Consider the following 15,610-nt stretch of genomic DNA (forward strand, 5'->3'; position numbering starts at 1 on the left):
CATTACCCACTCCTAGTTTTTTGCATAAAGTTGTTAAAAAAAGACACCGTGAGATTCATTGGGCATCGCATTCTGTTTGTCGCCAAACAGCAAAACATTATTTTATTGTTTTTGCTCAAAATAAGTTGGAACTTTAACCTAAATGCTTGAGCGAAACTTGAACTAGTTCAGTGCCATCCTGGCCTTACAGTACCGCTTTTCCTTTCGCTAGTATCATTCCGCTTGGTTGTTTTGTGCTCTTTGAACGGGATACAAATCAATGGGGGATTCCGAACTATTTTGCTATCGATTCATCGATAAGAGACATTAGAATATTGTTACAATAATACCAATATAAACTTTGAGAAGAAGAGATACAAATAATCCAGTTGTCGAGGCGTTGGTATGGAATTTTATCCGTCCTCAGTTTGGGGCCCAAAAATCATGGGGCTCCTGGTCCAGGCCCAGTGTTCCCATGCTTCAAAACGTATCTATCGTAAGCACCACTCATCCTAATGTAATATTTGATGATTTTTCTACCGTTCAATCTATGGTAGCTCTGCATTGTAGTTTTTGCTCGGGTGCCCTATGGCTTCCACAAAAGTTCTTCGGCTTGATCGACCTGCACCCTACGTCTTCGACCACCGCTTTCGTCTACTAACTTTTTGTGTAGTCCATCGCAGTAGTGACACTTTCTGTGATGTTCATGGGGAAGCCTTCATCGGATTTGGTTGGAGCCAATCCAGTTTGAGCTCGTTCCAATTGTTACATGCACTGCAACCCCTCTGTCTCTAGCCGAGTACCGCCCGAGTCGCGTTATTTAGTCAGTACATGCACTAAGCGGGTATCGAGAAAGGGGTTCATTCTCGCGGACTACCCCGTCGTCGTTTTGTTTTTTTTTCTGTTCAGAGCATGCTCGGGCCAGCTGAGTTGCAATCTTAATCCGTCGTCACGCCGCGGACGCAACAGTCAGCACAGTCAGTGGACGCGAAACGGTGACGCCGGCGCGTTTCGATTGTTGTTGAATCTTGTTTTTTTTTTGTTTCTATACTTCTGGTCTGAGACTGGCCATTGCTCTTCTCACAGCCCGGGGCGGCATTTATGATTGTTTGTGGGACAACCCGATCTAGAGAACATCTCTTGTTTACATTTATTTGTGGATCACCCAAACCCGCCGTGGTGTATGTGGTTAGCCGTTATCAGTGATTTCGTTCGTATGGTGTACCGATAAGAGTGTAGAGTTTAAACCACGCTAGCGTTGAAAGTAATCGGGTGTTCGTTTGCTGTAGTTTATGATCCAGTGACCAGTTCATACTCCGTGTCTGGTTGACAGCTTGAAGTTCATAACTTCGCGAAAGTAGGGCTCCAATTATGCAACTAAAGTCGGAGACTGCGAAATAAGTGATGTAAACTGCACTAAAGTGTGACGGTTGGCGAATGAGTAGTGATTCTGTGAGGAAAAGAAAATCCACTGATTTTGAGTGAAGAAGATGTGATTAGTCCCGGTGCGAGTGATGAATATAAGGAAGAGATCATAGAAATACGAGACGCATTTTTTTCGTAGCAGGTGTGGTATGCTGTCTGATACTGATTTCAGTCGTGGATAATTGGTGTGAAAGTGCTTTTTGTTGTTGCTGCATGCGAGGTTGCTGAAAATGTTGTTTGTTAGCTCTCAATGTGATCATCGCAACTGTAATTACCCACCAGGTTCGGTGCATGTAGCTCAACTCGGCTGTCTTCTAGTGTCTCTGTCTACAGTCGTCTAGTGGCGATTGATTGTTGTCAAGCCCAAGGTCAAAGTGGCAATAAACATCACCTATAATTGGAACAGTATTGCTGATAAAACCTAGATTGCACAGGCAATGTAAACAATGGAACCGATCTGGTGTAAGCGATGTGTACGATATTTTTATGTCGACAAGGGCGATGCGCCTATTCCAGTACTACAAGATATATGTCGCTTTTCTAGTTACTTGGTCTTAGTGGTGACGTTCACTCACTTAATATATCATTCGAACCTGATCATTTTATGAGGATAGAAAATTGACTCGACAAGTTGATCTTTCCCGGTTCGTATACGTTTAGTAAAGGTTAATTAATGGCAATAGTAATACGGCACCCGGATGGTCGCAATAAATACCGCCTCTAGTACCAGGGTTCAGGAATGTGTATAAACTACCTGCTATGAAGTACTCGAATAGGTATGAAGAGTAGATATTAAAACCAAATTAGAGTTGTCGTTGGCGTTACAGGTAGAAAGTTTACTTTTTCGAGTAAGCTTCATGGGAGACAAAGTTTTCCATTTCAAGTTTCTCGCGAGACCCCAGAGAGAATTTTTTTTGCAATAAACGTTTAGTCTGAATGTATAAAAATTCCTCAATTTCAGAACAACAATAATTCGATAATTTGACCGTTATATATAGAGCATGTATTACCATAACCCAACGCGAAATTACAATTTTTATCTAGTTTTGTATATCTATTGTATGGAGTCATCTTGTTTGAAGTATAGACTAACGCGAATGGGCAATAATAATTTACGATACGTTGTATTTGTATCGGCTTACCACAATAGACTTTAATACTACTAGCAGTGGTTTGTGTCCCACAATAAAAAAAGTATATCGGCTAAAGGGCGAACACGAAATTATTGCGACACATTCAACAGGGCATAACTTTTTTACATTCAACATTCAACCGTCTCCAGAGTGTTGAAGCGGTTCCAGGAGCGGTTGACGTTGGACCACGGCAAAGGAGCTGGAAGAAAACAGGGACCGGAGAACAAAAAAGATGGGTGGGTAATGTCTGTGACATAACCGGAGAGATGTAGAATACATAAGGAACACGTTCTTCAAATATGTTGATACTCATTGGAATTTTCGGACAAAAGGTGATATGGGCGAGGAATATTTCAAATTATTCTTCACAAAAATGAAAAGGACCGTTTTTGTTGGACTTGGTGCGGGAAATGGCTAACAATGAAATGAATTGTTAGCATGAGGAAGTCGCATAGTACTGGCCAATGGCAGAACAGATAATAATTGATTCCTGAAAATCAATTTTCCTTTATTCATGTAAATTATACATACTTACAAATCCAATAGAAGATTCCTGGTCATATTTCTGAATCATTAGTGCGAACATTGTGTAATTTGGTTAAGTACAATGAGGGTTACAAACTTTCCAAACTCGACCTTCTGTTCCTTCCGAAATATTGAAATGGGGTGTGTATATTAAACCGTTAGTCGTGGTCACAATAAAAAAAAGATGGGTGGGTAATGTCTGTCACATAACCGGAGCGTCGTGACTTCAATTCGAGACGTTAATTTAAATCTAATAATATTCAACAGAATCACGTTTGAATGGGAAATTTTCAAATAATTCTCTATGGTAATAATGGTGGTTCTGAAAAGAACCTTTGGTTTCGGCGTTGGTGTTGATGGTGATGCGCTGGATCGTTGGAAATATTTGGCATGATAGTTACGTGCCTGGCGAACTGTTTTGTAGTCTCGAACAAAACGACAAGACTGGCTTCTTCGGGTACCATTACGGCTGAACTTTATAAGCTTAGCTCGACTTTGAAATCCTGCACAATCTCACGCATCAAACGCTGGTAGGGCCATTTTGTTTGCTACTAGCACGGAGCTGCACAAACAAATCATTTAAAGCACGGAGGCTGCCAAAAAGCTCGAATAGAAGCATGCGACTTCAACGTTTCTCTTAAACATATGCAATTGAAGCAACACTGATCACTAGAGGGATGGTGAGGGAACACGCGCATTCGTTTTGGTTATACTGATAATAGCAGCAGAAAGGAATGGAAATGCAGTGCACGAAACGAGCGAGAGGATAATTTAAATTTTTGTTCCGTATGCAAGCTACTTCTTTCCACACAACGTATTATGTTGCTTGTTGAAAATTTGTTACACACCTTAAAATGAAAGTTTCAGTTTAACTCTCACTAGAACACAATTGATTGGCTCTGAAAACAACCGTTGCTTTTATTGTAATTTACGCCCACTCCCAGCGGACACTGTGAGCCAGTTTGATTTCTTTGGCGAGAAAGTTACGTACTTGGCATACTATTTTGTATCCTCAAACAAACCGACCAAGTAGGCATCACTGGCTTCATTACGGCTGAGTTTTGTAAGCGTAGCTCGACTTTGAAGTAATACACAACCTTACGAATCAGACGCTGGAATGTTAGCCAGCAGATTAGTTGCTCCGTTGCCCTTTAATTGGGGCGAAATACTGGCATGGCGACAGTTCCTGGTAGTTGGTTGCGATGGGCCACCAGTAGCTGGGGCACTTTTTCGGACCGTCATCATTGCCAACTGCTTTCCTCCGGTGGACTGGCTGCTTGCTAGTGCTTGAACGAATACGAATGATGAGAAAAACCGACCGACCAATATTCATATATGAACACACGAGAAAGCACTACTATCACTCTCTCGCTCGTTTTCGTGCCATTCGTGTGCCTTTCCTTTCCGTTCGGCTACCAATACTAGCATAACCAAAACGAATATTCTGTCTTTCCATTGCCTTCAATCTAGTGACCAGTGCTAGCAAACTTGCATGTTCAGTTTTTCAATAACAACATTTCAACAATATTTTCAAAAAATGTTGCAGATTTGAAAAGAAGGAAGGAAAAGATTTTCACAAATTTAAATTCTTTTGTGTTATTTGTTAGCGCTGATAAAGGCTATTTAGTTTGCTACTAGCAAGGAGCTGCACAAACAAATCGATTTATGCAGTTAATCAACGGAGGCTGCCAAAAAGTTCGAATAAAAGCATGCGACTAGTGTACTTTGCACGTTCTATATTTTATCAATACTACAGAGGATCGATAAAATAATTCAAAGTGTAATAGCAACATGCAATTGTGGCAACACTGGCCATGGGATGGTGGGGGAATACGCAGATTCGTTTTGGTTATGATGGTATTAGCAGCAGAAAGGAATGGAAAAGCAGTGCACGAAAACGAGCGAGAGAGGATAATTTAAATTCTCTTTCTTTCCACATATCGTATTTCTTCGCCAGTTTGTTGTATTTGGTATGAAAGTTACGCGCTTGGCGCACTGTTTTGTATCCTCGAACAAACCGATCAAGTTGGCATTGCTGACTTCTTGGGGCATCATTACGACTGAGCTTTGTAAGCGTAGCTCGACTTTGCAGTCCTGTACAATCTCACGAATCAGACGCTGGAAAGATCGCCTGCAGATTAGTTGCTTCGTTGACCTTTAATTGCGGCTAATTCCAGGAGGGCGACAGTTCCTGGTCGGTAGTTGGTAGCGATGGGGCTTCTTAACGCAACCAGTAGCTGGGGCACTTCTGCGAACGGCGATAATTGCCAACTGCTTTCCCTCCGGCGGACTTCTAACCTGACTTGACTGCTTGCTAGTAGGATTGTGAACGAATGATGAGAAAAACCGACCGACCGATATTTATATAATCTCTCTAATATGTACTACAATCGCTTTCTCGCTCGTTCTCGTGCCTTGCATGAGCCTTTCCTTTCCGTCCGGCTTCTTATGGCCTAACCAAAGGAATATGCTGTCTTTCCTCTACCAACTGCTCTCGTCAAGCAACCTAATACGAATAATCATAGGAACAAACATGTAGTGGACCTATATATAAACTTTTCATTATTTTATTGTTCGGTTGGTCCACCATATTGACGGCGGGATGGGCTGAAAATTTTCACTTTTCCGAGTCGTTTTCGAAAGATTTTTCAAAACACAATTTTTTGTTATTAGTGCATGTTATACATACTTCAAATTTTAATACTGCATAGAGGAACATATTTTCAACAAATTGGCCTAAAAATCAAATCATTCTGTTAAGTATGATAAATGTTATTAACGTTCAAAATCTGACGCGGCGCCGCAGCCGATATTTTGGAACAGGACCCCTATATTGAAAGCTTAAATGTATTCTACATTAAAAGACAGAGGGAAAGGTGAAGCGGATGATTAAAGCAAATCCCAACGTCTCAAGCCGTGATTTGGCTAAAAAGATCGGCATGTCGCAGAGCTACGTCCAGAATGCAAAGAAGAGAGCTGGACTACATACATGCAAGGTACAGAACTTCCCAAACCGCGATGAGCGGCAACAATCGACGGCTAAAACTCGGGCACGGAAGCTCTACGAGAAGATGCTGACAAAATATGGCTGCTGTGTGATGGACAACGAAACGTATATAAAAGCCGATTTTAAGCAAATTCCGGGGTTGGAATTTTTCACCGGCAAGAGCAAGTTCTATGTGCAGACAAATTTAAGAAGAAGAAAATGTCGAAGTTCGCCTACAAATATCTCATTTGGCAGGACATCTGCACTTGCGGACTGAGGAGTGAGCCTTTCGTGACAAAGGGCACAGTAAATGGCAAGATCTACAAATCTGAGTGCCTCGAGAAGCGCCTTTTGCCGTTCTTGCAGCAGCAGGACGAAGCTCCGCTATTTTGGCCAGATTTGGCATCATGCCACTATTCTAAAAGTGTCCTGGAGTGGTATGAGGCCAATTCTGTCCATTTTGTTCTAAAGGACATGAATCCGCCAAACTATCCGGAGCTGCGCCCGGTGGAGCAGTACTGGGCAATGATGAAGCGGGAACTTCGGAAGAGCAAGAAGACAGTCAAAGACGAGCATGACATGTTAAGAAAATGGAAAAAACTGAGAAACTGATACCGGATGACACTGTAAAGACTTTGATGGATGGCATCAAGCGAAAATGCGTTCAATTTTACACTCAAGGCTCCATAGATTAACTTTTCTTTTGATTTTTGAAGTAAATATATGTATAAAACTACCCTAAAGTTTTGGTTTGATTTTAAACATTATAAGAAAATTGGCATGACATTTTCGGTGTCGCAATAATTTCGTGTTCGCGCTTTAAGTATCATTTTTAATCAAAATGTAAAATCTTCCAAAATGCGATAGTTTTCGAGATATTTACGATTTTAAAGATTTTCAGACGGATCTTTGTGAAATTCTTCAAGTGTAAGTGTAAGCCGTCACCATCGTTTATTGAATAGTGAATTTAACAGTGCTTCTTTTGCAGTAGCCTAACTGCAATAGTAACAGTAATATTAATTCACAAATATGAATACAAAAATATACACCTAACTAAATCGACAAAACTGTTCAGCAACTTGGAAACAAAATTCACATATGTTATTGAGATCGGTACAGCATTATGTTGCATAAACAATACACTTTGCGGAGTGTATAGCACAAACGTAGTTATTTTCTACCCACTGCTAAATTTCTATCTGAAGGAAAAAAATAAGAAAAAAAAACTAAGGAAGAATATGCTTTTGTTTTTGTTTTAAAGAATGAAAGACTCTTTCTTTATTTGGTCATTATCAGACTACAATGAGCGGCCGAAAATTAAAATGATCTGTCCTCCGTCTTATTCTTCTCGAATGTAAAATCAGCTATTAACTTCCTGTGTAAAATTCGCAATGGAGCTGAAAAATTTTATGTTTTAAGGCTGACTTTAACATTCAAATAAAATTGAGCGGGTTTTGCGAAGTAGAGTCTTCTATTTTCGGTCGCTAACATATGCAATGAGTCTGACAACATCGGTTTATCATAGTATATCTATCTATATAAATAAAAGTCAAATACATACGTATTTGATTTATGGAATCTCAGACGGCTTAACCGATTGCCGTAAAAATTTATACGTAATAGACATTTGTTATGGAGCGTGTTTGTGTGCTGTTGGTTGGGAATTATCTGCCCTCCAAATGGCGCTTCGAAAGAAATTGTGTTTTACTCCTTTTTCGTTGAACGTCGCAGCAACGCGCGACGGGTATATATAAAACTCAATGTTTGTATGTATGTGATTTATGGACTCCCAAACGTCTTAACCGATTGCCTTAAAAAAATATACATAATAGACATTTGTTATGGAGCATGTTTGTGTGCTATGGGTTGGGGATTATCTGCCCGCCAGATGGCGCTTCGGCACAAACTGTGTTTTACTCCTATTTCGTTGAAAGTCGCAGCAACGCGCGATGGGTATTAGCTAGTCAAATATACGCATAAACTAACAGACTCTGTACAAAAGCTATCCTGCAATTTGGCCTTGAAGTAAGAAAGTCTTACACCTAGGTTCTCAATCACTATGACACTGGTTTTCGCTAGAAATTTATGTGCAAAGGTTAATTGCTGTAACTAGTATCCGGTCGGCAAGAATGCCAACATAGTAAGAAAGTAGAATAGTTTAGCTCAGAGCGGCTGGTAGTTTTAAAAGGTGGTTATCTAGTTTATAATACCACCAAAGGTGCCATTATTAGAGCAGAGAAACACTTCAGCTTAGCGCTGCATAGGGGATAGCAACAGCTCAGAACCCCTGTAGTCTAGCCTGTTTCAAATATATTCAGTCCAGTACCAGTCCACTAACTATAGCTGCAGGTACTAGCAAAAATAGTGCAAAACTGGCTTCCTCCCTGTGCTAGAAACACGCGATACCCGAGAGCGACTTGCCAGTGGCGGTAATGATTTCGTTTTTGATTGTTTATTTATTTAACCGCCCGTTTGCATGGCGTCAAATAACAGCTAAGCCGAATATGTACACGGTTTAGCTTGTGGCCATGTGACAGTGCACATTTGGTCGCAGTTACGATTGTCGGAATGAGTACCTCCCCGGTTTAGAGTTAAGCTTTTGTTTCTATTTATAGCTCGAAACATACTATGTACATACGTACATACATAACAGCATATTCATGAAACTATGACGGTGCGGCAAGGCCAAATTTGGCAAACAGAGTTCAAACAAACCGGGCTGGGTTCAAAGGTTATGATAATAATAAACATCCTGGAGGGGAATTTATGGTGACTGCTCTCATTAATATTTTAAGAATTCCGTTCCTTTTTTGTTCAGAGATCAATCCATCAAATTCAGAAGAGTAAAACTGGTATTCGCCAATTATATTTGAACCACCCTACCGGATCGGATGTTTGATGAATTCAGTCGCTATTTACAATATTAATTGGAGCACACCCAGAAGCCAATTATTTGAATTAACTTATTTTCTGCACATTGTGCAGTTTCCAACCGAACTAGTTCTGATAGCGTACCGCACGCTAAGAATCTACGTTCGTCGAAATATATCAGTTCCGCGATGGGATGCACGATTAAGGCATTGTTTGCATTTTCACACATTAGTTTCAAATTTCTGCAGTAGCGACTTTAATGTTCTAATTTCTACTATAAAAGCCACGCTCGACCGCCCTAATCACCCATTGAACTGTAAAAATTATCTAAAGTCACGTTTTTCGAGCATCAGGAACTTCATTCCCGTTCTGGCAGCAGATCGACAACCGACGTGATGTGCGATCACGCTTAATTTCATGACTTCCTTCTGCCCTTGGCATTGGTCGTTGGATGTTCCAAATTAGGTATGCGCGACGATTAAACGGTAGTTATTCTATATGCATTAAGTTGGTAGATAACATACAAGTGACAAACATACCGCAAACCGAATGACGCAAGCTGATGGATCTCGACTGTTAGTGAATGGTGTTGTTAATACGAAGAAGAAAAAAAAGCTTCCAGTGGCAAAGCTGTAAGGATTCAATTATATCTATAGTATATCATTCATCGCCGGATGTTTATGGTAATGTAACAGCTTCTGATGATTGATAGTGAACAACAATAGCGCGCTCATTCATTTGTTTAAGCCAGCGATGAGTCTTTTTGCGTGTTTCGTGAAAAATGTATTAAGTAGGTGCAAAATTATTAGATTTACGACGCTCTACAAATTACTGAATGACATATACATGTTTAGAATTAAACAGACAACCTTAAACATAACTGAAATTCTTTAAGAAAAATATTGGAAATATACACAACAAATTATTCGGTATGTTTAGTTACAAACACTGCGTATTTCTCCCTCATGTTCATCAACCAGATAGCTCTCCGTACCACTATGTTCCCAAACAGTGGCGTAGCCAGAAATTTGGTTTGGAAGGGGTGTTGATGGAAGTAATTAGTCTAGCAGATGCCATTCCAGTCTACAAACAAGGAGAACCTTGTAGAATATGTCAATGAAGCCAAAGAATGTAAACATCTAAAGTGGAACATATTTTCGAAAACCTTCTCATCAGTCAAGATCACATAATTTCAAAATTATCAACTTTGAAGGTTTAACAACTTCGAAGAAGTTTTTCATCATAAAACAGTGCATCTTTTGATATACAAATTCTAGTGCTTAATTCTCCTAGAAGTAATTGTGGAAAATTAACTTCTCAAAAATGATAAGTGACTTAAGTGACTTGGTGTCTTCAGCAGTGCTGGGAAAATCACCGAAAATCAAAAATCATCAGTGATAATTATCACTGCTCATCATGCAGTGCTATGATCACAACCATAAAAAATCGTGATCACGGCCTGATTATGATTTTTTTTGGATCAGGATTATGAAGTTGAGAAAATCAGGTACGATAGAAAAGATGCAAAATCGGGGTTGATGGTATTGTACATGATTATTGTAAGAAACTCCTTATGATGATGATTTGGCCAAATGATTTTGGGAGTGAGAGCGATCCAGCACACATGTAGGGATGCAAAATAATCCAAATGCTAACGATTTCAGCTTTTCAGGAATGTGTTTTATATTGAAGGACAATTTGTTGGTAGTTGAAAATCAATAGTTTTGGACATTTTCAATGCACAGGGGGGTCCGCCGATGTGCCAAAATGGAATTTTTTCAACTTTTCGGGAAAGTGTTTCAGCTTGAAGGACAAGTCGTTGGTAGTTGAAAATCAATAATTTTGGACATTTTCAATGCACAGGGGGTCGCCGATGCGCTAAAATTGAATTTTTTCAGCTTTTCGGGAAAGTGTTTTATTATGAAGGACAAGTTGTTGGTAGTTGAAAATCAATAGTTTTGGACATTTTCAATGCACAGGGGAGTCCGCCGATGTGTTAAAATTGATTTTTTTCAATTTTTTGGGAAAGTCTTTTATATTGATGGACAAGTTGTTGGTAGTTGAAAATCAAAACTTTTGGACAGTTTCAATGTACAGAGGGGTCCGCCGATGTGTCAAAATTGAATTGTTTTGGAAAATTGTTTTGTTTATTTCTTTCTTTTTTTTAAATATGCAAAATCGTCAAAAGCTGACAAAATTGGGGATAAATAAAATCGGGGGCTGATAAAGGTCTTTTCTTTGTCTACAATAATTTAAGGCTGAAGATTGCGTTATCCATTTTTTTTTATTTTTCGAGCAATTCAAAATTGTTCAAGTTGTTACTTAGAAAAGTTAATAAAGTTAAGACCCGATTTTATCAGCTCCCGATTTTGTCTACCCAGATTTTATCAGCTTTTCAACCCGATTTTGTCAGCCCCTGATTTTATCAGCTTTTTAACCCGTTTTTGTCAGCCTCATATTAACATATGTTTGATAAGCTCTAGCAGACCGACCAGGCCCAATTCGTGCAAATCCTTTCTTGAGCATATTTTCCGTGCCTTAGAGTTTTTTTTTAATTTTGTGCGGGAAGACCTCCTTAAGTGAAATTTATACAAAATCAGAAAAAGTTATAAGCCTATGTTTAGGGACTATAGAAGAATACATTAACAGCTTCGGTTTATAAGAGTAAATTAAGTGTTTATTATAGTAAATTAAGAGTAAAAACGAAATTAAAGTTTGTTTTGCTATTGTTAGGATTATATTGATTTGTAGACAGAGCTGCGCTAAATAAATTTAAGTGTTGGATACGTTGTACATAAAAACGTATTGACTCCAAAAATAACTGAACTTTTTTTTCATAACTAGTTCGTCGGGATAATGACGGATATCAATATTTTTTGTAATTATCTTTGTTTTTGGAACGAGTTTGACGAGTGGGTTTTGAAATACCGTCATCGGTGATTACTTTACGCCAAAAATAGAACGTTTTGTACATTACACTCAAGAACTACGATCACGCAACTTCATATTTGAAACTGTTCGATGTTTTACATATGGCACAAGTACCTCCAAAGTCATTGAAAAGAACTTTTGGAAAATCAAGATTGAACGTGAAATCTAAAGAGTTAAAATTGGCGTAAAGTCACCCCCACAAGGGGGCTACTTTACGCCAAAATTTTTTTTTCACAAGGTCATGTTAACTCCTTGATTTATTGTTATGGATTATGCTCGTTATTTATGTGTGAAAGCAAATGAATGTGGTGCTCGTAAAAATAAAAGGATGTGTTCAAAAACTGCGTACCACGCATCCAATAACCTTGTTTTGGAGAGTCGATAAGTCCTACAATGAAAAAAAGCAAGCCGAGAAAAAAAGCTCTACATGATATACTCGATATTGATGATATTGAGCCTTAAGAATTAGACCACCTTGTTTCAGTATTTTTCTAAAATTAGTTTTAATTGTGTTACGGAGTGCAAAGGCTTTTCCAACAGAAACGTTTTAATGGTCAGGTCAGTCCGGGAAATATTTTTTAGAGGTGCGCCGCCTCTAATTTTTATCTACAATCGGCGGCGGCGGGGCGTACGCCTCTAATATTTTTCTTTCTTTTTAATAAATCGAAGCTATTAAAATATTCTTCTATCGTCTCTAGATATAGCCTTGTAATCCTTTTGGATTATTTCGTAAAAATTTCCCTTAAGGGGTTCTTCCAGCGCAAAATTTAAAATAAATGATTTTTTTTGTTTTTGCTAATTTTGCATCTCTAAGACAAGAAAAATATGCTCCAGAATGGATTTACTATTTTGCCAATTATAGAACCTCGTCCTTCACATAGTGAAAAAATCATCTTTTTAAAAACAAATCTACTTTGAAAATTTGTTCGAGGTCTGTCTCCTTTGCTTAAATATTTATCAAAAGCCCCTACTGTTTAATATTTGTAATACATTGACAGACTCCAAGCTCATTTAAAATGTCAACAATTGATTTTTACCTGCCAACAACTTGCCCTTCACTATAAAACACTCCCAAAAAGTTGAAATCATTCCCAATTAGATACTTCGACAGAGCCTCCTGTACATTGAAAATGTCCAAAACTATTGTTTTTAACAGCCCTCAACTTGCCCTTTAATATAAAACTCTCCCAAAAAGTTGAAAAAAAATCCATTTTGATGCATCGGCGGACCCCCCTGTGCATTGAAAATGTCCAAAACTATTGATTTTCAACAGCCCTCAACTTGCCTTTCAATATAAAACACTTTCCCAAAAAGTTGAAAAAATCCATTTTGACACATCGGCGGACTCCCCTGTGCATTGGAAATGGCCAAAACTATTGATTTTCAACAGCCCTCAACTTGCCTTTCAATATAAAACACTTTCCCAAAAAGTTGAAAAAATTCCATTTTGACACATCGGCGAACCCCCCTGTGCATTGAAAATGTCCAAAACTATTGATTTTCAACAGCCCTCAACTTGCCTTTCAATATAAACCACTTTCCCAAAAAATCGAAAATAATTCCATTTTGACACATCGGCGGACCCCCCTGTGCATTGAAAATGTCCAAAACTATTGTTTTCAACAGCCCTTAACTTGCCTTTCAATATAAAATACTTTCCCAAAAACTTAAAAAAAATACATTTTGATGCATCGGCGGACCCCCTGTGCATTGAAAATGTTCAAAACTATTGATTTTCAACAGCCCTCAACTTGCCTTTCAATATAAAACACTTTCCCAAAAAATCGAAAATAATTCCATTTTGACACATCGGCGGACCCCCCTGTGCATTGAAAATGTCCAAAACTATTGTTTTCAACAGCCCTTAACTTGCCTTTCAATATAAAATACTTTCCCAAAAACTTAAAAAAAATACATTTTGATGCATCGGCGGACCCCCTGTGCATTGAAAATGTTCAAAACTATTGATTTTCAACAGCCCTCAACTTGCCTTTCAATATAAAACACTTTCCCAAAAAATCGAAAATAATTCCATTTTGACACATCGGCGGACCCCCCTGTGCATTGAAAATGTCCAAAACTATTGATTTTCAACAGCCCTATACTTGCCTTTCAATATGAAACACTTTCCCAAAAAGTTGAAAAAAATTCCATTTTGATGCATCGGCGGACCCCCCTGTGCATTGAAAATGTCCAAAACTATTGATTTTCAACAGCCCTCAACTTGCCTTTCAATATAAAACACTTTCCCAAAAAGTTGAAAAAAATCCATTTTGACGCATCGGCGGACCCCCCCTCTGCTTTGAAAATATCCAAAACTATTGATTTTTAACAGCCCTCAACTTGCCTTTCAATATAAAACACTTTCCCAAAAAGTTGAAAAAATCCATTTTGACACATCGGCGGACTCCCCTGTGCATTGGAAATGTCCAAAACTATTGATTTTCAACAGCCCTCAACTTGCCTTTCAATATAAAACACTTTCCCAAAAAGTTGAAAAAATTCCATTTTGACACATCGGCGAACCCCCCTGTGCATTGAAAATGTCCAAAACTATTGATTTTCAACAGCCCTCAACTTGCCTTTCAATATAAACCACTTTCCCAAAAAATCGAAAATAATTCCATTTTGACACATTGGCGGACCCCCCTGTGCATTGAAAATGTCCAAAACTATTGTTTTCAACAGCCCTTAACTTGCCTTTCAATATAAAATACTTTCCCAAAAACTTAAAAAAAATACATTTTGATGCATCGGCGGACCCCCTGTGCATTGAAAATGTTCAAAACTATTGATTTTCAACAGCCCTATACTTGCCTTTCAATATGAAACACTTTCCCAAAAAGTTGAAAAAAAATCCATTTTGATGCATCGGCGGACCCCCCTGTGCATTGAACATGCTCAAAACTATTGATTTTCAACAGCCCTCAACTTGCCTTTCAATATAAAACACTTTCCCAAAAAGTTGAAAAATATTCCATTTTGACACATCGGCGAACCCCCCTGTGCATTGAAAATGTCCAAAACTATTGATTTTCAACAGCCCTCAACTTGCCTTTCAATATAAAACACTTTCCCAAAAAATCGAAAATAATTCCATTTTGACACATCGGCGAACCCCCCTGTGCATTGAAAATGTCCAAAACTATTGATTTTCAACAGCCCTCAACTTGCCTTTCAATATAAAACACTTTCCCAAAAAGTTGAAAAAAAATCCATTTTGATGCATCGGCGGACCCCCCCTGTGCATTGAAAATGTCCAAAACTATTGATTTTCAACAGCCCTGAACTTGCCTTTCAATATAAAACACTTTCCCAAGAAAAAAATTTCAGCTTGGCTCATTGACACCCCTAACATATCCATAATGTTCGAAAATAGATAATGATCAATGATCCAAGAATTAAGTCAAATCGCAATCATGGCTGATAATGCTCACTTGTGATTTTTTCCGAATTGCTCGCTGCAGATAGAATCATGCCGTGATCACCCTCTCAATTATCAAATTCAACCACAGATCAAAACCACCACTGATAGAGGGCAAGAAAAAATCGGTAGTGATTTTTGTGAGATGATCTTTTGATAGTTAAGAGAGTGATCACGGCATGATTTTATCGGCAGTGAGAATTTTCGAAAAAATCATAAGCGATAATTATCAGCCATGATTGCGGTTTGATTTTATTTTTGATTATGATTTTCCCAGCACTGGTCTTCAGCAAAGTTCTTGATAATATTGAACAATTTTGTTGAATATATGAAGGC

General features: G+C 38.5%; 1 protein-coding gene across 4 annotated transcripts in view; it reads left to right on the plus strand.

Annotated features, from left to right (window-relative positions):
- Positions 1–15,610, plus strand: part of LOC131692619 (trehalase-like) — a 146,568-nt gene that overhangs the window by 33,652 nt on the left and 97,306 nt on the right. For 2 of the 4 annotated variants that reach the window (XR_009306026.1, XR_009306030.1), the window contains exon 1: positions 938–1,546. The exons of the other annotated variants lie outside the window; for them this stretch is intronic. The gene's annotated coding sequence lies outside the window, so the exon portion shown is untranslated. Of the gene's footprint in view, positions 1–937; positions 1,547–15,610 lie in introns of those variants that run through there. 4 annotated transcript variants of the gene reach the window in all.

Source organism: Topomyia yanbarensis, chromosome 3, assembly GCF_030247195.1.
Source record: "Topomyia yanbarensis strain Yona2022 chromosome 3, ASM3024719v1, whole genome shotgun sequence".
Taxonomy (NCBI): domain Eukaryota; kingdom Metazoa; phylum Arthropoda; class Insecta; order Diptera; family Culicidae; genus Topomyia; species Topomyia yanbarensis.